General features: G+C 37.7%; 1 protein-coding gene and 1 long non-coding RNA gene across 2 annotated transcripts in view; one reads left to right on the forward strand and one right to left on the reverse strand.

Annotated features, from left to right (window-relative positions):
• Positions 1-13,886, reverse strand: part of LOC138305885 (mucin-2-like) — a 403,923-nt gene that overhangs the window by 125,985 nt on the left and 264,052 nt on the right. The gene's annotated exons all lie outside the window — the stretch shown is intronic.
• Positions 1,675-2,939, forward strand: LOC138306407 (uncharacterized). Its single transcript, XR_011205854.1, has 3 exons — positions 1,675-1,984; positions 2,223-2,374; positions 2,696-2,939. It is a non-coding gene; the product is annotated as an uncharacterized lncRNA (long non-coding RNA).

Consider the following 13,886-nt stretch of genomic DNA (forward strand, 5'->3'; position numbering starts at 1 on the left):
ATAATGGGTGATGTAAACATAGATATTATGCAACCACGTCCTGTACTTGAAACATTCCTTGAGATGAATGAGATGCAGCAGATCATGCATAGTGTTACTACAGACTACAGTACATGCTTAGATCACATCTATACTTCTCATTTGTCCAGAAATGAAATATCTTGTGCAACTCTAGAATCCTACTACTCGGGAACCACAAACCAATAGTTGCCTATCTACCATTTCAATGGATGCTATACGCTGTACGAAAACATGAAAGTACAGACTCAACAGAATGTTGATTGTGAGACTGTTACAGATAACACAAAAGGTTAAATAGTATAGTTACATGTGCAAGTCATAGTTACAAGTTACAATTATATCCTCTATAGTGATCACATGGAATGAATAACTCTAGCAAGAAACTAGATGGTAGAAATATGAATTGTTATCTAAAGAGTTTTAATATATGATTCTTAGGTCATGGTTCTTGGATATATACCTACAACATACTTAACATGTAAATAGAAGTTAATTTGTGACATATTATGTAAAAAGGTAGTTTTCTTATTAGAGTCTGTATAAAATAATGTACATCAGATGGCTGTGAAACAATCTTGATATCAGATTGTTGATTCAAAGCTATCCTGATTATTTTTTACATTTAGTTTGTTTTGGAGTGAATATATGGTTAGCATCAACTACCTTTGCGGTTGATAATGTGTGTCATGTATACGCCTTTTCATAAATTGACAAGTACGACCTATGACACTACATGTAGCACTAGCAAAGTAAAGAAAATCTTTCATTTAAATTATCATGATTTCTTGTGTGCAGTATCCATTGTTTTTATAATATCAAACATGCAAATCGATAGCAAGAATGAGTTCTTGTGCTGTTTTAGGTAAAAAGTCAATGAAAGCAATGCTATTTTCTATTCATAATGTATCATTGCATTTATGTCAGGTATAAAAAACAATGTACCATGCATGATTTGCTTTTTAGGTTAAACGTAGTCTTTGAGTTCATACATAATGTGTATGCTTTATTAAGCAAATACCTTTCCTTCTTCAGATGATATGCCTGCAATCAGAACTGCATATTTACAGTCACTATGCTTATTGAAAGTGCTTCACCCGAGACATCCATGACATAGAAATGGTAATATCTTGAAGAAAGTCTTGATTAATTAATTCCATTTTCTTTTATATGAGGAACTAGCAAATAGATGTAACATGATGAGTTGAATAAGCTTAGAATATGTAGGGTTATATCATTTGTCTCGAATATAACATGTAAATAAATAAAAAGCTAAATTGTTGTAATACATTGAAGATTTTCCTAAGTTTTGATTTTGTCCATGTTTAATGAAGTTAGTTTTTAGCATATACCATTTATATAATGGTAAAATTGATAACTTCTATTACTTTTCATATCTATGTTGTAAAAGAGCATGTAACTAAAGCATTTCTTAGACATGCATTATCACTGAAGTGCAATAATTCATACTTTGTTTCCACACTTATGTTATTTTCAAATGTATATGCTAAGTTAGGAAATCAATTTATGTATCATATAAATTTCCTGTCATTCAGAAGCAATTACACACCATATATATTTATTCTTTCAAATATCTGCCATAATAATGTTAACTTATATGTTCAGTTTATGTAAATGCAATTTTAGATATAAGCAAATGCGTTTTCTTCTGCAGATAATATGCCTTCAATATGGACTGTTAAAAAGAAAATTAAATAAGTTTTACTTTGGAAGTGCAGTACAAGAATATTTATACTTAAAATGCATATTACAACCTACAATTTCAATAATTCGATCTGACCTCCTTCAAAAGAGGTCAAATATACTCTTTCTTCTCTGCGTAAGATGGATCTGCAGACTGCAGATCAAGTACTTTTGCACCTACAGGGGCCGGGTGTGTGCAAGATCAAGTCGGACTGGCATACACCTACAGGGATGTGTGCAAGATCAAGTCGGACTGGCATAGGTATGTTGATAATTTCTCTTTTTAATTATTTTTTAGGAGGTTAAGAAATAATATGAAGTGTTAATTTATATTAAAAAAATCTAATCAGGAAAAATAGAATGACAATCTCTGTTGTACCTATATATCTATCAGGTATGCTTTTTTCTTTGCTTTTGTTGAGTTAACTAGTTTTAAGCAAGCAAATTATTCCATTTTTGTAATACCAGTCTTATGTTAATTTACTCTTTTATTTAAATAGGACATGGTCTGCACATAAATCTCCGAAAACATACATCAACTGATCATGAAGTTATGGTGGTACAACAGTTTCATCACGTTCACGAAAAGAATGAAATACCTACCAGCTCACTGCAATAATAATTAATTTCAGAGCTCCATAACTACTTACTAGTAAGTACAGTACTGAACAAAGCTGAAAATGATGAAATGTGCAGTGATGTACAAATGGGCTTTTAACATTATCTGATTTAGACATATTCTTGAATTTACAAAAACAATCTAATAGAATGTCTTTTTCTGAGGGAAGGTGGGACTGTAGGTATTAAAGACTATTCAAACATCTGAGCTAGGTAATTGAGTTTTGATATTATGGGTGCTTTGATTTGAATGCTTGATTTTTTTTTTTTTGTTTGTCTTTGAAGTTTGAAGCATTCTTCTAAATATAAAAAACTAATAACTGCGTATTAATTCAGTTTCATTTTACTTTTGCAGTCAACAAATTTTGCACAAACAATTTAGACGCTACCATTTGGAGCAACAGCAATGAGTAAAAGTAAAGAAGAGTTTTATTACCAAAAATGTCAATTGTGGCACTGAAGTTGCACCACCCACCTCTGATGAATTATCAAAATTACTAAAAAAAAAATATATACTAATCCCACTGGGTGATTGCTCAATATATGAACAACAAAACATTCTGCCTAGCATACAGTCAAGTCTTCCAGCTGTGCTGAATAAGTTTTCTCACATTCTGAGGATTTTTTTTTTCTATTTGGAACAGTAAGGAAACGTGCATACCACATCTGCGTAACTTTATTCATATCAACAGAAATTTTCAAACACTGATTGCAGATTTTATATTCTTACTCTATGTGAGACCTGCATATATATATATATATATATATATATGTGTGTGTGTGTGTGTGTGTGTGTGTGTGTGTGTGTGTGTGTGTGTAATGTTCTATCAAATCTTGAAAACACTTAAAGCAAACTACTATATGTACTTTGGTAACAAACTCTCATTCAACGTTAAATGGACTTTCAATGTCAGTTATTATAACCTTACCTTAATATTGTAAGACACAATTGTCTTCTTGCTGTTTATATGCTGTAGTTTGTTTGAGGAATAAGCATTATAATTTGTTAATTATAATTATTTGCAAAATATAATACATGTATTTGAGAATCTATGTGTAAACTATATGAATATGCTGCAAAAGGATTTTTGCCTCTTTGGAAAGAACTTTAAAATGTGTTTTTATGAAGTTGGTCTTCGTAACTTGCATAGTTATATATTTGTGTCTAATGAATGATCACACATGAAAGTTTCTAATCTTAGGAACAAGTTGTAGTTATGGAAGATGTATTATCGACATCACAATGCCCTGCTATTGAGTTTCTCAATGTGGAGTTCTTTTGTCAATTACATGCATTTTGTAATTATCAGGTATGTCAAATTTTGACCCCAACAAAGGTTCATTCACTTTTCATTATGTACATGTATATCAATAAGTTTTATTTCACTTCATGAGTAAAACCTATTGTTTTATAGATAGTCATGTTATAATCTACAATTTTATACTAGGCTATTTAACTGTTCTCATATGTAATGTGTAATAATGCCTACAAGTAGGCATAAAGTGATGGAGCATTCTGTTCTGTCACATATCATTATTACATTTTGAGGTTAGGCATTTCTTAACACATTGGAATGTTCCAGTTATGAAGTAACAGATTGTTTTGTAGAAATAGAATGTAAACAACATTTTATGTAAACAATATATATATGTTATTTTATATGGGAAAACATTTCAGTAATACATTTAAAAGTGTATGTGACCATGTTTCCTAATAAACAGTAATGTAAAGTGAGTTTCCATTGTTATGTTAGTTTTTGTTCAGAAATACAAATAACTTATAGAGACAGTATCATACTGAATCTGACTTTGATAGGACTTTTATTCAATATTGCAGCAAAGTATCAAGAACTGCTCATTACCTTACTAATATGCCTCATTGTGTGTATCACAGAAGAGAACTAGAAAAAATAATGTATTGTGATGTTATTTCATGTTTGTATTAAAGTATTTTTGAATAAACATAATTCAAAACAATTCAGTTTTGATTTTGATGCAGTAACCAATTCTTTAAATGAACATTTGACCCTTAGTTTTTGTCATTTCATTTCTTCTCTTGATAATTATCTAATTAATTGCCTTTTGCCCTTTCCTCCTGTAATAGATCTGTACCACATAGTTCATCGAAAAAAATACTTGTATATTATATGCATTGCACATAGTTCCTTATAAATGAGGTCTGTAAACAACATTTGCAGCATAAGCCATGAACTTTGTAAAAATGCCATCATGGGATATCCATGTATAAGATTATACTTTCTTCTTAATGGAGTCTTAATGTTTCCCTTGTTGTCATTTTACTGCAGATTGTAGGACTCCATGGCCTTGTCCTCAAGATCAATTATCACATAATCATAACTACAATTTTTTTCTTTATTTTGTTATTCAGACAATTATATTCAAACATTAGAGAAAAGGTCACATGACACTGACTGTAAATATTTGTTGAAGCTGTTGAATTCAAGATAGGTTCAAAGTTCAAATCTAAAAGAAATTTTCTAGCATTTTCTTAAATCTTCTCATAATTTTTAGATTCATCTTTTGATATGAGAAGGAATGGTTGTCTGCAATCTTAACAATTTATCCAAAATTAATTAAATGAATACTTGCAAGATAAATAACCCAACTAGATAATGACATGAGACTTACAAGAAAATACACACCCTAAAATGTTACTAATAACATATTTGCCTTCTTTGAACTAAATTTTTGTTACATCAATGCTTTTTCAGTTCAGTACTTACAGTACTTTGATTTTTGTTAAGGTATGTGGGGATCGGTCATGTTAAAGACGTTTTGTACCATGACGTTGTGAACACAGCTTGCTGTTTCCTGAAACCTCCTGTTATACCATCTATGAGAATCGATCTGTCTTGATAAGAAAACTGCAGATATCTATTGTGCTCACTGTACCTGTTTAGCAGGGTAGGTTTTAATAAAAACTCTGCATTTTCCAATAACAGTATATAGCCTACCTCATTCTTTAACAAAAAATATTGTGAACAAAACATAATATGAAGATGTCTTTATTTATAATCTTAACATATGTTTATGTATTGTTAAACATAAATCAATTATTTTTGTCCAAAGAGAGTGCACATTATTTTTTAGCTCACCTGGCCCGAAGGGCCGGTGAGCTTATGTCATGGCGCGGCGTCCGTCGTCCGTCCGTCCGTCCGTCCGTCCGTCGTCCGTCCGTCAACATTTCCTTTAAATCGCTACTAGTCATAGAGTTCTGGATGGATTGTAACCAAATTTGGCCAGAAACATCCTTGGGGGAAGGGGAACAGAACTTGTATAAATTTTGGCTCTGACCCCCCGGGGGCAGGAGGGGCGGGGCCCAATAGGGGTAATAGAGGTAAATCCTATAAATCGCTACTTGTCCTAGAGTTCTGCATGGATTGTAACCAAATTTGGCCAGAAACATCCTTGGGGGAAGGGGAACAGAACTTGTATAAATTTTGGCTCTGACCCCCTGGGGGCAGGAGGAGCGGGGCCCAATAGGGGTAATAGAGGTAAATCCTATAAATCGCTACTTGTCCTAGAATTCTGCATGGATTGTAACCAAATTTGGCCAGAAACATCCTTGGGGGAAGGGGAACAGAACTTGTATAAATTTTGGCTCTGACCCCCTTGGGGCAGGAGGGGCGGGGCCCAATAGGGGTAATAGAGGTAAATCGTATAAATTGCTACTTGTCCTAGAGTTCTGCATGGATTGTAACCAAATTTGGCCACAAACATCCTTGGGGGAAGGGGAAAGAACTTGTATAAATTTTGGCTCTGACCCCCTTGGGGCAGGAGGGGCGGGGCCCAATAGGGGTAATAGAGGTAAATCCTATAAATCGCTACTTGTCCTAGAGTTCTGCATGGATTGTTACCAAATTTGGCCAGAAACATCCTTGGGGGAAGGGGAACAGAACTTGTATAAATTTTGGCTCTGACCCCCAGGGGGCAAGATGGGCGGGGCCCAATAGGGATAATAGAGGTAAATCCTATAAATTGCTACTTGTCCTAGAGTTCAGCATGGATTGTAACCAAATTTGGCCAGAAACATCCTTGGGGGAAGGGGAACAGAACTTGTATAAATTTTGGCTCTGACCCCCTTGGGGCAGGAGGGGCGGGGCCCAATAGGGGTAATAGAGGTAAATCCTATAAATCGCTACTTGTCCTAGAGTTCTGCATGGATTGTAACCAAATTTGGCCACAAACATCCTTGGGGGAAGGGGAACAGAACTTGTATAAATTTTGGCTCTGGCCCTCTGGGGGCAGGAGGGGCTTGGCCCAATAGGGGAAATAGAGGTAAATCCTTTAAATCGCTACTTGTCCTAGAGTTCTGCATGGATTGTAACCAAATTTGGCCAGAAACATCCTTGGGGGAAGAGGAACAGAACTTGTATAAATTTTGGCTCTGACCCCCTGGGGGCAGGAGGGGCGGGGCCCAATAGGGGTAATAGAGGTAAATCGTATAAATCACTACTTGTCCTAGAGTTCTGCATGGATTGTAACCAAATTTGGCCAGAAACATCCTTGGGGGAAGGGGAACAGAACTTGTATAAATTTTGGCTCTGACCCCCGGGGGCAGGAGGGGCGGGGCCCAATAGGGGAAATAGAGGTAAATCCTATAAATCGCTACTTGTCCTAGAATTCTGCATGGATTGTTACCAAATTTGGCCAGAAACATCCTTGGGGGAAGGGGAACAGAACTTGTATAAATTTTGGCTCTGACCCCCAGGGGGCAAGATGGGCGGGGCCCAATAGGGATAATAGAGGTAAATCCTATAAATTGCTACTTGTCCTAGAGTTCAGCATGGATTGTAACCAAATTTGGCCAGAAACATCCTTGGGGGAAGGGGAACAGAACTTGTATAAATTTTGGCTCTGACCCCCTTGGGGCAGGAGGGGCGGGGCCCAATAGGAGTAATAGAGGTAAATCCTATAAATCGCTACTTGTCCTAGAGTTCTGCATGGATTGTAACCAAATTTGGCCAGAAACATCCTTGGGGGAAGGGGAACAGAACTTGTATAAATTTTGGCTCTGACCCCCCGGGGGCAGGAGGGGCGGGGCCCAATAGGGGTAATAGAGGTAAATCCTATAAATCGCTACTTGTCCTAGAGTTCTGCAAGGATTGTAACCAAATTTGGCCAGAAACATCCTTGGGGGAAGGGGAACAGAACTTGTATAAATTTTGGCTCTGACCCCCTGGGGGCAGGAGGGGCGGGGCCCAATAGGGGTAATAGAGGTAAATCCTATAAATCGCTACTTGTCCTAGAGTTCTGCATGGATTGTAACCAAATTTGGCCAGAAACATCCTTGGGGGAAGGGGAACAGAACTTGTATAAATTTTGGCTCTGACCCCTTGGGGGCAGGAGGGGCGGGGCCCAATAGGGGTAATAGAGGTAAATCCTATAAATCGCTACTTGTCCTAGAGTTCTGCATGGATTGTAACCAAATTTGGCCAGAAACATCCTTGGGGGAAGGGGAACAGAACTTGTATAAATTTTGGCTCTGACCCCCTGGGGGCAGGAGGGGCGGGGCCCAATAGGGGTAATAGAGGTAAATCGTATAAATCGCTACTTGTCCTAGAGTTCTGCATGGATTGTAACCAAATTTGGCCACAAACATCCTTGGGGGAAGGGGAACAGAACTTGTATAAATTTTGGCTCTGACCCCCTTGGGGCAGGAGGGGCGGGGCCCAATAGGGGTAATAGAGGTAAATCCTATAAATCGCTACTTGTCCTAGAGTTCTGCATGGATTGTTACCAAATTTGGCCAGAAACATCCTTGGGGGAAGGGGAACAGAACTTGTATAAATTTTGGCTCTGACCCCCAGGGGGCAAGATGGGCGGGGCCCAATAGGGATAATAGAGGTAAATCCGTATAAATCGCTACTTGTCCTAGAGTTCTGCATGGATTGTAACCAAATTTGGCCAGAAACATCCTTGGGGGAAGGGGAACAGAACTTGTATAAATTTTGGCTCTGACCCCCTTGGGGCAGGAGGGGCGGGGCCCAATAGGGGTAATAGAGGTAAATCCTATAAATCGCTACTTGTCCTAGAGTTCTGCATGGATTGTAACCAAATTTGGCCAGAAACATCCTTGGGGGAAGGGGAACAGAACTTGTATAAATTTTGGCTCTGACCCCTCGGGGGCAGGAGGGGCGGGGCCCAATAGGGGTAATAGAGGTAAATCCTATAAATCGCTACTTGTCCTAGAGTTCTGCAAGGATTGTAACCAAATTTGGCCAGAAACATCCTTGGGGGAAGAGGAACAGAACTTGTATAAATTTTGGCTCTGACCCCCAGGGGGCAAGATGGGCGGGGCCCAATAGGGGTAATAGAGGTAAATCGTATAAATCACTACTTGTCCTAGAGTTCTGCATGGATTGTAACCAAATTTGGCCAGAAACATCCTTGGGGGAAGGGGAACAGAACTTGTATAAATTTTGGCTCTGACCCCCTTGGGGCAGGAGGGGCGGGGCCCAATAGGGGTAATAGAGGTAAATCCTATAAATCGTTACTTGTCCTAGAGTTCTGCATGGATTGTAACCAAATTTGGCCAGAAACATCCTTGGGGGAAGGGGAACAGAACTTGTATAAATTTTGGCTCTGACCCCCTCGGGGGCAGGAGGGGCGGGGCCCAATAGGGGTAATAGAGGTAAATCCTATAAATCGCTACTTGTCCTAGAGTTCTGCAAGGATTGTAACCAAATTTGGCCAGAAAACATCCTTGGGGGAAGGGGAACAGAACTTGTATAAATTTTGGCTCTGACCCCCGGGGGCAGGAGGGGCGGGGCCCAATAGGGGTAAAAGAGGTAAATCCTATAAATCGCTACTTGTCCTAGAGTTCTGCATGGATTGTAACCAAATTTGGCCACAAACATCCTTGGGGGAAGGGGAACAGAACTTGTATAAATTTTGGCTCTGATCCCCCGTGGGCAGGAGGGATGGGGCCCAATTGGGGAAATAGAGGTAAATCCTATAAATTGCTACTTGTCCTAGAGTTCTGCATGGATTGTAACCAAATTTGGCCAGAAACATCCTTGGGGGAAGGGGAACAGAACTTGTATAAATTTTGGCATTGACCCCCCCCCGGGGGCAGGAAGGGCGGGGCCCAATAGGGGAAATAGAGGTAAATCCTAAAAAATTCTACTTGTCTTAGAGTTCTGCATGGATTGTAACCAAATTTGGCCAGAAACATCCTTGGGGTTAACAGAATTCGTATAAATTTTGGCTTTGACCTCCCTGGAGGAGAAAGAGTGGGGCCCAATAGTGGAATTAGAGGTAAATATCCAAATTTCTTCAGAAAAGAAACAATGACAGGGTTCGCACAGGCTTGAAAAGGCCTGGAATTTTGAGTGTCTGCCTTGAAAGGCCTTGAAATTGATATATGGCCTTGAAAGGCCTTGAAAAGCCTTGAATTTCATATCTTGATTTCTGTATGAACCCTGAATGAACTTATATTCAGAACATTACTTGGCATTACAAACCAGGTGAGCGATACAGGCCCTCTGGGCCTCTTGTTATTGCTCATACAATCTTGATATAATTTGTGAAACATTTATCTATTTATTTAGATTAATTCCTTCAAATAAAAATCCAAAAAATATATTACTTTGAGTTTTATTTAATAGATTAGGAGAAATGTGCAGTCACATTGCTGCAGTCCTATTCAAGGTTGAATTGGCAATTCGAAATGGTTGGACAGAGAAATGTGTGACAAGTGATGCATGTAAATGGAATCAATGCTTTCGGTAATCTGATTAAAATACAGATCATTATAACCAAGGATCTGACAATATCCCATAGGAGGTCACGTCCAGATGACCTTTATACCACGTGGTCTTCATACAAGATACATTTTCTACATTTTGCAAGTAGCAATTTGATTGGCCATTTCCAAAGGTCACCTGGACATGACCCCTAATGGGATTTTCTCAGATCCTCTTATCAAACGTAGTGATAATAAGGATCTGTATTTTAATCAGATTGTGCTTTCGGAAGCAGGTATGAACATTTTCTCTTGTGGTCTGGAGTATTCAATAATGACAATATGCTATAAAATTAACGTCCGTCCGTCAACATTTCCTTTAAATCGCTACTTGTCAAAGTACTGCATGCATTTTAACAAAATTTGGTCAGAAATTTCCTTAGGGGAAGGGGATCAGATTTTGCATAAATGGTGACCCTGACCCCCCTGGGGCAGGAGGGGCGGGGCCCAATAGGGGAAATAGAGGTAAATCCTAAAAATCGCTACTTGTCCTAGAGTTCTGCATGGATTGTAACCAAATTTGGCCAGAAACACCCTTGAAGTTAACAGAATTCGTATAAATTTTGGCTTTGACCCCCTGGAGCAGAAAGAGTGGGGCCCATTAGAGGTAAATATTCAAATTCCTTCAGAAAAGAAACAATGAACTTATATTCAGAACATTACTTGGCATTACAAACCAGGTGAGCGATACAGGCCCTCTGGGCCTCTTGTTTGTTTAAGTTCATATACACGATGTTGATAAAGACAACATATAAATGATATAATTTCACATTTTTACAGCTGGATCCATTATCAGTTGACGAACTACAGCCCATAGTAGACTGTAGTGCAGATGTGCCTTCTATTCGGCCACCTAAGTACCCCCAGACATTCACATCTATTCACAAACCACAGTTTGCAGATCTGACTGGTGAGCAGTTGAGTGCCAAATCATTAGAGATATTAGAAGAATATGTTGTGACTACATCACAGATATGCAATTTGCATAATGCCACAAAGAACCAGTCTGTCAGTTCTTTTTGGTACCGACAAGGCCGGATTACAGCATCTAAGATACATGACGTTATTGTGAGAATAGAAAAAACAGATCCCACAAATCCCACAAAACGAATAATGAGGTATGAATCATACGACCTACGAAGGAAAGCTGCAGTCAGTTGGGGAATATACCACGAGGCAGAGGTTATATATATCTACAGAGATTATCAACGAAATCACCACACAAACTTTTCTGTTGCTGATGCTGGTTTCCTGGAATCCAAGTGCCCCCACAAACACCGTGATGTATCGATACAAGATGCTGCTGCTACAGACAAGGACTTCTGCCTTACACCACAGGGATAATTGAAATTAAGCCACAGATATTACACCCGCTGTCTATGAACTTTCATATGAAGACTTTGTAGTCTACACCAAGCCAGCATCCCTTGCATCACTCTCGACCACCAGACTCAGTCGAGATGGTGTTTTTTAATACAACGCGACTAGCGTTTGTATTAATGCTATCCAGTTTACCATCATGTGTAGAACTAAGTAGGACTTGCCCTACAATGACATCTAGTGGTGACCTCTTAAACTTCCATTCATAAACTTCCATTTATAAAATCCCTAGTTATTGAACAATATTCCTTTCGACCAATCAAAATGTTGCAGTCCCTTTACTGCAGTATGCTGTCATGGGAAGCTTGCCTTATGATTGGTGGAAATCACACAGCCTCTGTAGAATATACACACACGTACTCCCTAACTGTGTCTACATGTGTATACAGCATGTACATACAATCTACATCTGGTTGTGACTCCTCTGTCCAACTTACATAAACTGTTTATGATAATACAAATTGGAATTACTATATAAGAATTATAGACCTCAGAGTTAAAATGAAAACAGTTCAGAGCTACTTTCTGTGTACATTATAATAATTCTTTAAAATGATTACTTGATAAGGCTGCTCTCATGTGTGCATGGTTTTACCTACATCATAAGTGTGCAACATGAGTCAAGAGGGTAGGACAAAAATTCCTTTTTTTAATGAATATAAGACTTAAATGCTTTCTTTACTTTGAAATTGTTTATTTTATGTAGGGATTTTTAATAAAGAAGCATGTCAAACAATATTCCTTCGGATCAATCAAAATGTGGCATTCCCATCACTGCATTTGTGATTATGCAGTCATTGGAAGCCTGCTTTCTGATTGATGGAATTCACACAGCCTCTGTGTAGAATATACACACACCTTCTCTACATGTGTACACACTTCCTTGTCCAACTTAACACTGTTAATGACAATACAAATTGGAATTACTTAAGGCTTACATATCTTAGAGTTAAACGTAAACTTATCTGAGTTTCTTTCGGTGTACATTATAGTTATGTTTTAAAATGATTATTGATAAGGCTGCCCTCATGTGTGCATGGTTTCACTATACATACATAACTGTGCAACACAAGAGTGTAGGACAAAAACTCATTTTTAATGAATATAAGACTTAAATGCTGTCTTTATTTTGAAATTGTTTAATTTTTTTAGTGAGATGGCCAGGAAAGAATGAGATTATAAGGAGAATGCCAGGCTGCTTTACAGGGAACTTAAGACGATGTGTATCCATCATTGACTGCACAGAAGTGTACATAGAAACTCCATCCAATTTCACTGCCAGGGCTTCAACTTACTCTAATTACAAGCACTTCAATACATTGAAATTTCTTGTTAGTATTGCACCATGTGGAGCTGTATCATTCATTTCCACAGCGTATGGAGGACGAGTGTCGGACAAAGTCGTTACACAAAGATGTGGTTATTTAGAAAATATTGAACATGGTGACCTTGTTCTTGCGGACCGGGGTTTTTTATTCGAGAGGAACTGGCATCGCGAGGCGCTGAACTGTTAATACCCTCATTTACGCGAGGGAAAGACACAGTTAAGTCCGTATGAAGTGGAATATTCAAGGATAATTGCACGTGTTAGAATTCATGTGGAGAGGATGATGGACAGGTTGAAGAATTTTAGAATTCTTGCTCAGAAAATGCCAATCTCCATGGTGCCTCATGCCAACAACATCATGACTGTGTGTGCCGCAATTGTAAACATGCATCCATGTAGTATACCATATCAAATTCAATATATCATAACATGAAATAGTCATGGACAATTGGTTAAGAGTTTTAGGTTTTGTGTTTTGTGTCATGTGGAGATCAGTTATGCAAGGAAGTGATTAGAGGGTGTAAGATAGTAGTTAGGGTGGCAGCAATTAAAAGGAAGGGGCAGATCATGAATTTGAATGATATTTGTAGAAGAAGACAAATTTCATGAGAGATGGGAAAATATAGTCTTATATTAAATGTTATATATAAATTCAAGATAATATATAAGTATCTGAGGCGTTTAATAGTTGAAAAGGGTTATATTGTAAATTTGTTGTAATAACCGGAGTGGGTTTTTAATAAATTGAAAGTATAATATATTATATACAAAATGTCTGAATTACCAAGTTCATGGTTTACAAGATTTAATATCATATATTATATTAAACTTTAGAAACAAGCATATTCAGTAACAACAAAGACTCGAGCTTTTCATCTTCAGCTTTTATATGTTATCCTCGACTCATCATTCACACGTGAAGTTTTTTTTCAAACATGGGCGAGTGTTCATATATAAAAGACTGATACGTATATTTTCAAATATTCTTGTCAAACACATTTACATCGAACACTGTGGACAATACCATTCCTTCTCACGTTTACACATTTGTAGTGAAACCATTTTAGGTCA

The sequence above is a fragment of the Argopecten irradians genome, chromosome 13 (genome assembly GCF_041381155.1).
Source record: "Argopecten irradians isolate NY chromosome 13, Ai_NY, whole genome shotgun sequence".
NCBI lineage: Eukaryota > Metazoa > Mollusca > Bivalvia > Pectinida > Pectinidae > Argopecten > Argopecten irradians.